The 15175-nt window shown below is 38.9% G+C and overlaps 1 pseudogene; it reads left to right on the forward strand.

Moving 5' to 3' along the window:
- The window catches only part of LOC100060536 (mitochondrial adenyl nucleotide antiporter SLC25A24-like), a 60165-nt pseudogene extending 50421 nt beyond the window's left edge, over positions 1–9744 (forward strand).
- The last annotated feature ends 5431 nt before the right edge of the window (positions 9745–15175 follow it).

Raw genomic sequence — 15175 nt, forward strand, 5'->3', positions numbered from 1 at the left:
ATAGAAACCATCAACAAAATGAAAAGACAACCAACTGAATGAGAGAAAATATTTGCAAATCATATATCTGATAAGGGGCTAAGATCCAAAATATATAAAGACCTCATACAATGCAGTAGCAAAACCCCAAACAATCCAATTAAAAAATGGGCAGAGGATGTGAATAGACATTTTTCCAAAGAAGGCATGCAGTTGGCCAATAGGTACATGAAAAGATACTCAACATCACTAATCATCAGGGAAATGCAAATCAAAACCACAATGAGATACCACCTCACACCTGTTAGAATGGCTATTATGAAAAAGACAAGAAATAACAAGTATTGGCGAGGATGTGGAGGAAGGAGAACTCTTGTGCACTGCTAGTGGCAATGTAAATTGGTGCAGTGACCATGGAAAACAGTATCGAGGTTGCTCAAAAAATTAAAAATAGAACTACTGTATGATCCAGCAATTCCATTTCTGGATATTTGTCTGAAGAAAACAAAAACAGGAATTTGAAAAATATATGCACCTCCATGTTCATTGCAGCATTATTTACAATAGCCAAGACATGGAAACAGCCTGTGTCTACCCATAGATGACTAGATAAAGAAAATGTGGTATATAAATACAATGGAGTATTATTCAGCCATAAAAAAGAATGAAATCTTGCCATTTGCCACAACGTGGATGGACCTTGAGGGCTTTATGCTAAGTGAAGTAAGTCAGACAGAGAAAGACAAATACCGCATGATCTCACTTATATGTGGAATCTAAAAAAAAAGCTCATGGATACAGAGAACAGAATGGTGGTTGACAGAAGGGTGGTGGGGGAGTGAAATGGGTAAAGGTGTCGAAAAGATACAAATTTCCAGTCATGAAATAATAGGTCACGGGATGTAATGTATAGCATGGTGACTGTAGTCATTATGTATTGCATATTTGAAAGTAGCTAAGAGAGTAAATCTTAAAAGTTCTCATCATACGGAAAAAATTTTGTAACTTTTTACAAATGTGTGGTTGGTAATGGATATTAACTAGACTTATTGTGGTGATCATTTCATGATATATACAAATATCGAATCAGTATGTTGTACACCTGAAACTAATATAATGTTATATGTCAATTATACCTCAATTTTTAAAGAGTAGGTTTCTTGTAGACAACATGTAGTTGAGTCTCGTTTTTTGATCCACTCTGACAATCTCTGCCTTTTACTGGGTGCATAGGACCACTTTTGAAGTGGCACCAACTGTTTTAGTTTGGATTCCCCCAAAGCAGAGTCTGGGTGCAGGGAGTTTATTAGGGAAGAAGCAGGAGTGAGGAAACGGGGACAGTGAGACATGGAAGGAAGAAAAGCCGATAAAGGTACATAAATGAGGCTTCGGCTGTAGGCAGGAGGCACTTGATTCTGCTGGAACATCTAAGAAGTGTACAGAATAGCTCCCAGAATTGTCTGTCTGAAGGAAAGGAGTTGAGGCATTTATCTACCATTTCCTATCCCATATTATATGAGGATTGCTCTTGGAACTTTAACTTCCCAAGACTTCTGGGCTGGACAAGCTCCCATAGCTTTGGAGAAGGCCTGAGGTAGAAAAGTAGAGAGGTGAGAGGCTTTTGCTGTAGATGGGGCTCTGTCAGTGTGAGGCTGCACAGAACTGTCCAGATGTGATGCTGGGCTCTCGAAGAGTCTGCCATGGTGTGCTTAGGTTTGGGGGCCTGAGAGTTGCTTTAGAGATCAGTGAGGCACAGGATTCTGTAGGCTAGGCTTATGGGTTTTCTAGCAATACAGTTCTTTCAAAAACTTCTTACATTTCTGGTCTGCTTCCAGTCAATACCCTGTGAAGTAATGACATCTAAAAATCTCTCTTCTGATATTTTATTTTCTAGCTCCTTTGCTCAGTTATTCCCTCTGTCTCTCATTTTTATAGCAGGCTACATTCATGTCAACTGGAAACAATAGGCTTAAATCAGATGACAACACCCTTAATCTGATTTTTGCAGATAGGCAAGCTCTTTAGGACAATCTTATTTCCTTCGTTTGGGGTATGGAAGCAGGTGGCTCTTCCAATTCGGAAGCCCTGCATTTCTTGATTATCAAGCCAGGCGAAGAAAATCTCCTTAGCAGAGCTCTAATCCCCTCCGTCTACTTGCACACTGGCTTTGGAGAAGGCCTTGAGGCAGAAAAGCAGAGAGATGCTTTAGCTCATGTCTCATAAATCTTGCTCGAAGCAGCAAGGAGCTGGCAACACTGACCAACATTCTGGGATTTTGCAGTCAGTTTTCTCGGAACTTCAGGCTCAATAAGCACACAGTCTACCTTCCAAGTTAGCCCACAGGAAGTTTTATCAAGCATTTCCACAAAGCTTGAGAAAGGCCATCACCTTCTTAGACTGTAGTATCTGTGTCCTAACAATAAAGCCAGTGATGCATCTTTTAGGTTTTATTATGGCAGCACCCTACCAATTTCTGTACTTGTTAGGGTTCATTCAAAGCTGTTGTAACAAAGAGATTCCAAAATACAGTAGCTTAAATAGGATAGAGGCAAGTGATCCAGGGCTAACTGTACAGATCTGCTGTCTTCAATACATGGCTTCAAAGGTTGCACCTGTCTTTGCCATTTCCCAGGTCAAGGAAGGAGGAGTCCAGGACAAGCATCTTTAAGGAGATGTCTCAGAATTTGCATACCCAACTTCCCTCATATCTCATTGGCCAAAACTAGTCACTTAGCCAGACAACCTAGTTGTAAGGCAGAAGAGGGAAATGTAGTTTGTAGCTGAGTCAGCTCTGTTACTAAAAGAAAGAAGATAACAGGTACTGGGAACAGATAGCCATCTCTGCCATATTGACTGAACCAATCGTTTCTGACGGGGAGTTAATGATATGAGAACAGAGTTAGTTCGTAGACAGTAGCTGAATCATATTGATGATAGACCACTAGAAAAGGCAAACGGAAAAACATCTTGCCTAGGGAAGTAACAAGATAGTCTGTTTGCTAAGGCCATGTTGGATCCTAAATGAGTTTTCAGTTTTCCATCTCCATGAAACTTGACTTACTTTAGTTTCTGAGAAGCCTGACCTTTAGGCTGATAGTTCTGTTTTCCTTACTTGCTCATGTGTTGTTGCAATAACCTCCCTGTTACTTGAGCTAACGAGAGTCAACTGTTGTTCCTTGTAACAAAAAAAGGCTCTCACATTAAGTTCCTATTTCTGATTATCCAGTAACCAAAAGATATTAAGTACCTTCCCTGTGTAAGGAGTGGGGCTAAAAAGAGAGAAAAGATACAGTCCCTGCCCCCTTTGTGTCATTTGCATGCCCTTTTGGACATACTACATTCATGAATATGCTTACGTGACTTGATGTTGCTAACTTATTCTACAGAACAAGAAGGAAAACAGAGACCAAATAGAGGGGTCTTACTTATTATCTTAGACAATTAATTGCATAAAAATTAAAATCAATTATTCTACTAGATGCTAATGTCGGGTGTCTGGACTACTCTTTCAAATAATTTTATGCTACTAATTAATGTTACAAACTTAGAAACTATATATATTCCATTTCAGTAACATACATTTCAATACCTTTATTTATACAGTATAAGAAATGGCTTAGTTTTGATGGTGCTAAAATAGGAGTTATTGAGAGATTTATATCTGGCTCATAGGCTGGTGTAACTACCCAGACTTGTATTTACCCCATGGAGGTACGTATTAGTATAAAATTTTAACTAAAGTAATGCTTTTGATGCAAGTTAGAACTTTTTAAAGATAAATGAATTACCGACTAGGATTTTGTGCAATAAAAAGCTTTATAGCTATAGGATTTAAATCTCATATCAAGTGTTGGTTGTCCTTAGTAGCTTTTTTTTGTTTGTTTAGGATAAAGGTAGTATTGTAAATGTACCAAGAAGCTAAACAGTTTCATTGATTGATTGTTTAATTGATTGATAGAATCCCTTATTTATTAATCAAATAGGATTTGTATTGCATACCCACTAAATTTAAGGTACTTTTCTAGATCCAGAGACGAGACAGATAGACATTTTGGTCATGGAGCTTATAGTCTAGAAGGGGAGATAGAACATGAACATCAATAATGATGATCCAAAATAGAAAATATAAACTCTAGAAGAGAGATCAATATAAAGTGCTATGGAAATTCAGACGGAGAGATTATTTCCAGTTAGGGATTTCATGAAAGACATGAACAGAATGTGGAGTTTGGCTTAGAATTTGGACAGTCAGAGATGCTGGGGAAGGGCATTTTAGGTGGAAATAACAACTGGAGCAAAAGCATGGAGGTAAAAGAGCAGGTAGCATTTAGGTGTGGCCTATCCATGGTATTGGATAATGAGTCGGGGCCCGATGAGAAAGGCTCTTGAATGCAGCTTAAAAATTTTAATTTTAATTTCTTAAAAAATAAGAAGCCGTAAAGACTTTGGAGCCTGAAATATAATCTTGGTAAAATTTTTTAGATTGGGAGAGGCTAGAGAAATGAGATGACTAGATACAAGATATTGCCATCAGTCAGGAAAGTGATAATAAGGGCTTGAAATATCTTATTGACTAGGGGAAATTGATTCATGTTAGAGCTGTCTTCAGAACCGACAACTTGAGAAGTGGAAAGCAGGAGAAAGGGAAGGGAAGAAGGTGAAGTTATATCTGGGTTCTGTGTCTAAGTGTTTAGGAGAGTTATGTCTGGGTTATGTCTCTAACAGAGACAGAGAACGGAGGAAGTGAGCCAGACCCTGAGAGAGGATGAGTTCAGGTTTGCGTTTGAGTTGCTGATGGACAACCAAGTTGTGATTTTCAGCAGATGTGATACTGAGATTTGAGAGGTTTCAAGTCTTGATGTGTCATCTGCAAAGAAGTGTTACTTAAAGCCGTGAGATTGCTTAGAAAAAAGTAGTGGTTTTGTTTTTTCTTTTTCAATGCTGAGAAGAAAACTCTTGAGAAGACCTTAATTTAAGGAGTAAGAGGGAAAAAACATGCCAGTGAGGCAGACAGAAAAGACCTACTTGGGTAAGAAGAAAATGCACTGCCCTGGAGAGGACAGACGGTTTTAAGAATGGATTATCCAAAGGGTGGGGTCCTGCAGAGAAGTTCATAAAACCAAGGGCTCCCAACTGACTACTCAGAGGCAGCTCCATCAAGAGACACAGTCTACCAATTAAGATGAAGTATTTACTGTTTTTGTCTTGGCTGTTTTAGAGAGCCATTTCTTCAAGTATATATAGAGCTCCCTTAAATTAAACTAATGGAAATTAAGAGGACAAGGAGTGAGGTTTATCAGCAGAATATACCTTGAATATAGGAATACTGATCACAGACAACCTGCTGAAGCCTGCTATTGCCCTCATAGCCCTGAAGCCTACAGTCATGCATCGCTTAATGATGGGGCTATGTTGTGAGAAATGCATCATTAGGTGATTTTGTCATTGTGCAAATGTCATAGAGGATATTTACACAAACCTGGATGGTATAGCCTACTACACACCTAGGCTATATGGTACTAATCTTATGGGACCACCGTTGTTGTGGTCCACCATTGACCAAAATGTTGTGGCTCGTGACTGTGCTTTATGAGCACAAAATGAGCCCGTCATATTAAATTACAGTTTATAGGCCTCACTGTTATAATTGTTCCCAGGGTATGTATTTTGAGCATATATAGAATGTTTTCTTCATATTGGTCCTTCCCTTTAACATGACCATATGCTTTTTTTTAAACTTGGGTTTTGGCTATAGTTGCTTTATTTTGAAGCAATAATGTTATCTCAAATGAATTTCTTTAAGAATATGTTGCCTTACAGCACACCAAAGGAGTTTGAGTAGATGTATCAATCAAAGCCACAATGATTAATTATATTTTCCTATTTAAGTAATTTGAAAAACTCTGTACTGTATCAGTTGTTCATAATTGAGTCAATTGGTGAGAAGTTAAAAATATGTTTATGATTGCTTTCTTTTTTTGATTTCTCTGATAATTAGTGAACATTGTGATATAATGCAACTTATTGGATAGCTAGATGAGTTGAGTGAATCTGAGCAATATGTTTTTATTATATTCTTTCACATTTAGGTTCTAAAGACCAGACTGGCTGTAGGTAAAACTGGACAGTATTCAGGGGTTATTGATTGTGGCAAGAAGCTTCTGAAACAAGAAGGTGTTAGAACCTTTTACAAAGGTTATATTCCTAACTTGCCAGGTATCATATCTTGTGCAGGCATACATCTTGCCGTTTTTGAGGTGAGTTTATTCTCATAATACGACATTATATGTTAGATTTGAAAATTTGGTATAATAATAAGCTTTTATTCTAAAAATCTGATTATAAATGAATTTCATGAAATAGTTTCTGACCAAGAAGTGAATTGAATGGTTTTGTTTGGCATTTAATTTTATATGTTAATTGTCTGGTATTCTAATAATAATTTTTTGTTTGTTTTTTTGTGAATTAGTTTTTGGTAATAATAATTATAGACCTAAATGCTGGTAAGATTGTAGTTTTCGACTCTGGATGCATATCAGAATCACCTGTGTCTGGATCTTTAAAAAATAAGATTCTTGGGCTACATGCCAAGATATTCTGGTTGAATTATTCTGGGGAGAGTCCTGGGGTTCAGGTTTTTTAACTCCCTAGAAGAATGTGATGTACAGATAAGATTGAAAAAACTGAGATATTATTGCGCAGTTGTGAAAATGAGGATTGAGGAGAGGAGTAATTGGGGGTTACAGGAGGAGGGGCAGCATGGAGATAGGGCAAATATCCTAATAGTATGGTGCTCACCAGGCAGGATTCCAGGTTACTCACCTTTCAGCTGATCATTTCGTTTTTATGACCATATATCCGTTTCAGGTAGACTGTCTCAACAATATATACCATGGGGTCCTAAGAATGAGGTGAGAGTATATGACTAGAGTAACTTAAATTCATCCTCAGTCCAGGAAGAACAGTTCTCAAGGCACAGGCCCAGTGGTATTTTTGGCAAGTGGTACCACCATCATGTGAAAGATAGCCAATTTCATTTAGCACTTAAAAAAATTGTGCTTATATTTTTTGTAGAAGTTCAAAGTATTGAATAGTATAGCATGCATTCCTTTTCCTTTTTGTTTTCTTGCTTCTGTGGTTTTATTAAAGTAATTCATTGCTTCTGTTAATGTTGGGCTCCCTCCTTCTTTTATTTCTACAGTTCAACATCTTCTGCTTTGCCGCTAGGGTGACATGACACATTTCTCTCTTTATTGTTGCATGACTGTAATAAATGTACACTGAATAAAGACATTTTGAAATTTGTTTTTTCAAAAGCATCAAATCATACGTTTCATAGTAATTGCCCCAGTATATAGTGTGAATTTGTGTTCTTTAATAAATGAACAATTCTAAGAGCATCTAGTGATATTTTAAACCCACTATTTCCAAATAATTTCTCCTAGCCGCTTTTATTCAAAGAACAGCAAATTTGAGGAGATTAATCTTTCTTAAAAGTTGAGAAAATGTGGTTCTGTTAATTTAGAGTGTATTATGCAGTCTTCTCTACAATAATCTGTTAATTCCTCTGAGAGTCTCCAGAATTTTGGGCACATCTTTGAATATCAGTACAAACCAAAACAATCAAGCAAAACAAAACAAACAAAAAACAAAATAAGCAAAACACACTCAGAGACACAAACTAGGAGAGTTCGAACTGAGGTTGTATGAATATGTTTATCTGAAAACATCTGTGTGCCCTGACCCAGATAGGACAGCAGGGAGAGCCCCCTCAGTACACGGAGTAGGAACAATCTTCTGTGAAGACTTTGGAGAGAACAGTTATTAAAGTCAAATGACCAAGTTCGACTTCCATTTATCACCCTGGTGACCTGATAACTTTGTCTCTCTGAATTAGTTTCTTCATTTATAAAATGTATAAAATAGAGCAACCATGTTGACTTGTCAAGTTTCTGTAGCAATTAAATGAGTAACATCTGTGAAAGCGCTCAGTGCAATTCTTGAATCAAGAAGCTACTTAATAATGTTTATTGAAATTGAGTGAGCAACGAACTTTATTCTACTTAGATTTGCATCATAGTTAAAGGATATTTACTACTCTCTTCTCTACCAGCGTTCGAAGAATTACTGGCTAGAAAATTCTGCAGGAGACTCTGTAGACCCTGGGATAGTGGTTTTGCTGGGCTGTAGTACGTTGGCTCACACTTGTGGTCAGATAGCCAGCTTCCCTCTCAACCTTATTAGAACTCGCATACAGGCTCAAGGTGAGGTGTTGCGTTTTTTTAAGTGAAGTAATAACCAAGTTAAAAAGTTATTAAAATAACTTTAATGAAAGAATAAAAACTAGGTTAAAAAAGTTAAAATAACTAAGTTGTTTTAAATGAGTAGAAATTAATGATTTTAAAAACAGAAAAACTGTAGAATTCATAAATAAATCAAAAGCTAACTCTGATTTTTAAAGAAAGCATGAATCTTGAATTTATTGTTTCATTGTAGAACCTTTTGTGAATTTTAGGTTTTATTTCTCCTCCAAAGTTCTGTTTGGAACTCTTCACATTTTCTTCAGTCACTGATGATCTCTTTAAGGAGTTTACAGTTAGGATGTACCATGCAGAACAATAGAAAAGATTTCGCTTTCTTCAAATTAGGTCAACTGTTACTCAATATGAACACGTGATTTTCCTCTGGCTCTGCTATCGTTGTTGTATTCTGCATCAGGAACTTAATACATTTGTGGAATTGAGTGCAATTGTTTTGTATTCCAATCCAATTAGCAAGGAGATATTAAGCAGAAGGAAAGGTATCTACTTTGTTCCTCTCAAGTGAAATTTAGGAATTTAGATTTTAAGAAAATATCTTTATCACTTTTCAAGAAGGAAAAACCCCACATAATCCTATTATTATCTTCCTGAGTAAATGTTTAAGGGGTCATGTGGTAAATGATATTCTTTTACATTCTTTTTCTCCTCCTCTTTTTAGTAAGATCTTTAGATTTAATTTATATTGCAATCCAGCTGGGGAGTCTCTCTATCCATCCATCACCCCTCCATGCCCCTATCAAACTATTTATGTCGTACCCAATTCCTAGTGCTCCTTTGCGGTCCCTTGTGAAAGACTTTCAAGTGCTGTCTAATGGAACTTTCTGCAATGATGGAAATATTTTCTATCTGTGCTGTTCATACAACACTAGTTACACGGGGCTGTCGGGCACTTGAAGTATTGCTAGTGCCACTGAGAAACTGAATTTTTAGTTTTACTCAATTTTAATTAATTTAAGCGTAAATAGCAACATGTGTCTTGTGGCTACCGTACTGGACAGCACAGGACTGTTCTATAGGTAGGAAGAGAGGTATCCCCTGAAGTAGTTTTAACCTCTGTAAATTCTCATTAATCGTTGAACTATCTTAATGTATAAAGATTAAATATTGAATTGCACTGATTTTTTTCAGCTTATAGCACTGGAAGAAAAAGGAACAACAGCTTCTATCATTCAGCACATTCAGGATATATATAACAAAGAAGGAAAACGAGGATTTTTCAGGGGTCTAACCCCAAACATCATAAAGGTGCTGCCTGCAGTAGGCTTCAGCTGTGTGGCTTATGAAAAAGTGAAACAACATCTGGGGTTAATTTAGAAGTCAAATTGTTGTCTTTACTGTAATCACTTAATTTTAAGATAATACCTGGGTTGTAAAGAGAAATTTGTCTTTTCCTGAAAGGAAAGAAGTATCACATAATTGTTAAAACATTTTCTCTTTATTTTATCTACTACAAAATCTATAAATTAAATAACAATTTTGGTAAAGTTCTTTAATAATTTAAAATCCTTAATATTCACCAAATTCTATTTATGTTTCCCACTTGAATCTTAACTTGAAACTTGTTTTTATTGGGTTTGAACATACCGTAGTAACATCATAAAATATTTGGTCAATTGTAGCAGTTTGTGTTAACCTTTTTGTATTTAAATAATTTCTTACAAAGTTGAGCTTAAAAATGTTTTATATATTAAAAGAAAAATTAGTGCATTTAAGATTAATGTTATAACAAATGATCAGGGTCTGTTTCTCTTCTTTAAGCAAAATGGAAAGTTGGTTTCCTAACTCCTTCACAATTCCTTCTGTCAGATTGTGGATGGAATAATGATAACATAATAACATATTTCTTACTTCTCTGGGTACTTTTATTTGTAAATATAAGCGCTGTTGGTTCATTTTTATTCTTGGTATTTTCAGCTATTACGAGGAAGTCAGCCTTGAGAACAAATCAACATTGGACAAATTTTCTTTCTGTTATCTTCTTGCTGAAAAACATGTGAGAGGAAGAACTTTTAAAATTAAATCCATTATTTCATACTTGTTGAAGCAATTCTTATTTCAACTTAGGAGTTGATTCAGTAAACCCTTTGAAATCCTAAATAGCTCTCCTCACTTTTATGAAAAAATCAATCCTATTCTCTATCAGAATTAAATAGGAGTGTGGCAAGAGAGTGGTAATGGGCTGTTGGCCACAACAGGCCTCCCATAAAGAACTTCCTAGCTAAACTGACTGAAGTCCAGCCTGTGAGCCTTAGCCTTGCTGACCTAAAAATTTGACTTTATTAATTTCCTCAAGATGATCAGTTTCTTGGTGATAGATTAAATAAAACTACTCACAGGGCTGACATATATATTACAATGCAAAGTTATTAATTTATAGTGCAGCTTAATACTTTCCATTAACCAGAATACTTTCATCCCTTCTCCAGGGAACACTGTTTCCCGGTATCAAAGTACCTGGGGAATCACCTAAGTAAGGAGAAGATTGATGTGGAATTAGAACAAGGAGTGGAAGATATTTTTGAGGAATGTTTTACCCAGACACATCCTGATGAAGGTGGGAAGAGCTGGGAACCTTGTATACAAGGGAGAGGAGCTGAGAACTGAAATAGGAGAGAGGAGAGAATTGTGAAACTCGAACTGAACTAAGCCACAGACCACTAGAAGGGAGGAAAGCTAATCTCATGTGGAGTCTGGGAGTGGGTGTGTAAGAAACTTGAGTAATGGTGGTAATTGTGCAGACAGACTTGTTAAAAGCATTCCAAATTGACGAAACAGCTTGAGGAGTAACATGGAAATGGGGAGGTTCATGGAGCATTGGGGAAATCGCAAGTCGCCTGGTCATTTTCAAACATGGTGTACAGGAAGGTAGAGCGAGGTATGAGGCTACTGCTGTAGGTTGGTGAGGGGTCCTGGAGAGCTTTGAACTGTATGTGGTAATGATATGCTCTGGTGTGAGAGGGTAACTTTGAAAGCAGAAGAAAGCCATTGAAAAAGGAGATAGTAGAGCCGGTGAGACCAATTAGGATGTTATTACCACAGCCCTAGTCATAAAATGTTGGCTTCCAAGTAAGAGCTTCTTTAGAAGTAGGTAGACCCAGTTGTTGTATCAGAAGTCAAAGTCCAATGCTATCTTTTTTAAAATAAAAACATTAAATTTATTTTATTAAGTGCCTGCTGTGTGCCAGGTGTTATTTCAAGACACTTTTAAATGTTCTTTTGCTAAATTCTAACAACCATACTAAAAGGTTGAGATTATTGGGGAGGATCCAAGATGGCGCTGTGAGTAGTCCTCTTTGTCTCTCCCCCTTCGAGTCTACAATTATTTGGACACTCATCGCTTAACAAAGGATATCCAGACAGCATCTCAGGACGTCTGAGAGACCCACGCGACTATACATCGGAAGGCGGATGGACTTCCCTCTGGGAGGACGTGGAGATAGGTGAAAACTCTCTGACCCCGACTGAACAGCCTAGTACCTGCAAGCAGCTTTCTTCCAACGGATGCCCCCAGAAGATCAACACACACCTAGGGCAGGAGCGAGCACACACCAGAGGAGTGACGGTGGAAACAGGTGACCAGAACCCTACCTAAACCCCCTGCAATTACTCCTAAACGCAGAGGGAAACTCTAGAGTTACACACCTGAGCCCGCGGGGAGATCCCGCCTAGTGTTCACGGCGCCCGGAGGGTCCCAGAGAGAATCACTGAGGGTACGGCAGCGCCCTGGCTGCCACTGCCTGCACGGTGGGGAAAAGGATTGCCGGAGATCTCAGAGAGGACTGGGGCTGGGTGAAGCTCCAGAGTTCCGCCCGGGCAGCAGACAAAACTCTCTGTCTGCCATTAGCGGAGGGGCTATTCCCAGCATTCACAACTCCAGGAAAGTCCCGGAGAGAATCCCAGAGGGCGAGGCGACCCCCAGCTGCCGTTGCCCACCCCATGGGGCTAGGGATTGCCGGAGATCTTGGAGAGGACTGGGGCTGGGTGAAGCTCCAGAGGCTGGCTCCGCACCCCGGAGGGGAAGCTCCAGAGTTCTGCCCGGGCAGCAGACAAAACTCTCTGTCTGCTATTAGCGGAGGGGCTATGCCCAGCATCCACAACACCGGGAGGGTCCCGGAGAGGAGAATATCAGGCAGGGCAGCAGCTGACCAGCTACCACTGAAATCAGGATCTCCGGCTATCCTCCAGACAGGGCAAAGGGCTCCCCGAGTTCCTGGGGAACGGGACTGGGGCTGGGTGGAGTTCCAGTGACCCAGCTCCATAGCCTAGGGGGAAACCCTACAGGCTCACAGCAGCCTCAGGGAAAGCCTCTGCACAGCACTAGTAGAGAGCACCCATCCGGCAGCCACAAGGCTGGAAGACCCTGGGACAAAAGTAGCATAGCTAGGTGAGCTAACCACAGACTGTAGAAGATGCCAATAGCTCTGCTGCGACCCATAGTGGACAAGTGAGATTTTGTGGGTGACGACAGTGACGGAGCAGCAAATATAAGTGATCCTACCCCTGGCCGCTGGAAAAGCCCATAACACCGTTGCAGACCCCAAGGAGGGAGCATGTCTAGGTGGGCCGCAACAGTAGGCACCAGCAGCCTGAAGCCCCCCCATGACAGCCCCCACGGCAGAAGAGCGAATCCAAAGGACCACTGTGACTACGAGGAGGGGCCCAGGCCCAGTTAGCAACTGCGGATAGGGTTCCTGGTTGGTGCAGTATAAACAGCTGCTCCCCCACCACACCAGCAGAAACAAGTGGAAGGAGCAACTAAACTCTATCTCTCTGCGGAGGCACAAATCAACAACATCAAGCAATATGAAAAAATACATTAAATCTCCAGAACAGAAGGAAAATAACAAATACACAGAAAACAATCCCAAAGAAAATGAGATATATAACCTAAATGACGATGACTTCAAAACAGCCATCATTAAAATACTCAATGAGTTAAGAGGGAATTCAGATAGACAACGAGTTCAGGAGCTATGTCACAAAAGAGTTTGATACGCTAAAGAAGAACCAAACAGAAATACTGGAAATGAAGAACACAATAGAGGAGATTAAGAAAAATCTAGATGTACTGAACGGTAGGGCCGATAATATGGAGGAAAGAATTAGCAATTTGGAAGATGGCAATATAGAAATGCTGCAGGCAGAGGAGGAGAGAGAAGTAAGACTAAAAAGAAATGAAGAAACTCTCCGAGAATTATCAGACACAATTAGGAGATGCAACATAAGGATTACAGGTATACCAGAGGGAGAAGAGAAGGAGAAAGGGGCAGAAAGCCTATTCAAAGAAATAATGGCTGAGAACTTCCCAAATCTGGTGAGAGAGATGGATCTTCAGGTGACAGAAGCCAATAGATCTCCAAACTTTATCAATGCAAGAAGACCAACCCCACGGCATATAGTAGTGAAGCTAGCAAAAGTCAACGACAAGGAGAAAATACTAAGGACAGCCAGGCAAAAGAAACTAACCTACAAAGGAACCCCCATCAGGCTATCAGCAGATTTCTCAGCAGAAACTTTACAGGCTAGAAGAGAGTGGAATGATATATTCAAAAATGTGAAGGACAAAAACCTACAGCCGAGAATTCTCTACCCAGTGAAAATATCCTTCAAATAAGATGGAGAAATAAAAACTTTCCCAGATAAACAAAAATTAAGGGAGTTCATAGCCACAAAACCTCCTCTTCAGGAAATCCTCAGGAAAACCCTCATTCCTGAAAAATCCAAAAAAGGAAAGGGGCTACAAAACCAAGAGCAGAGGAGATAAGTAGAAGGACAACAACAGAGAGTAGCAGCTCTTCATCAGAACAGATTAAACCATGGGACGAGAAACAAAGGAAATTGAAGAAAACCGGAAAACAAGACATAAAATGGTAGTGGTAGGCCCCCACATCTCAATAATCACTCTAAATGTAAATGGATTGAACTCCCCAATCAAAAGACACAGAGTGGCAGGATGGATCAAAGAACAAGACCCAACAATATGCTGCCTCCAGGAAACACACCTCAGCCCCAAAGACAAACACAGACTCAGAGTGAAGGGATGGAGAACAATACTCCAAGCTAATAATGAACAAAAGAAGGCAGGTGTCGCTATACTAATATCAGACAAGGTAGATTTCAAAGCAAAACAGATAAAGAAAGACAAAGAGGGACAGTATATAATGATAAAAGGGACTCTACACCAAGAAGACATAACACTTATAAATATATACGCACCCAACACAGGAGCACCAAAATTTGTAAAGCAACTCTTAATAGAACTAAAAGAAGACAGCAACAACCATACAATAATAGTAGGGGACCTCAACACACCATTAACACCAATGGACAGAACATCCAGACAGAAAATCAACAAGGAAATAATAGAATTAAATGAAAAATTAGACCAGATGGACTTAATAGATATATATAGAACACTTCATCCAAAAACAGCAGGTTACACATTCTTCTCAAGTGCACATGGAACATTCTCAAGGATTGACCATATTTTGGGAAACAAAGCAAGCATCAATAAATACAAGAGAGTTGAAATAATATCAAGCATCTTTTCTGATCATAATGCTATTAAACTAGAAATCAACTACAAGAAAAAAGCAGAGAAAGGTGCAAAAATGTGGAGACTAAACAACACGCTTCTCAACAAACAATGGATCATTGAAGAAATTAAAGAAGAAATCAAATTTTATCTGGAGACTAATGAAAATGAGAACACGACATACCAAATCATTTGGGATGCAGCAAAAGCAGTCCTAAGAGGGAAATTCATCGCAATACAGGCTCACCTCACTAAACAAGAAAAAGCTCACATAAGCAACCTCAAACGACACCTAACAGAACTAGAAAAAGAAGAACAAACAAAGCCCAGAGTCAGTAGA

This window comes from Equus caballus, chromosome 5 (assembly GCF_041296265.1).
Source record: "Equus caballus isolate H_3958 breed thoroughbred chromosome 5, TB-T2T, whole genome shotgun sequence".
Taxonomy (NCBI): domain Eukaryota; kingdom Metazoa; phylum Chordata; class Mammalia; order Perissodactyla; family Equidae; genus Equus; species Equus caballus.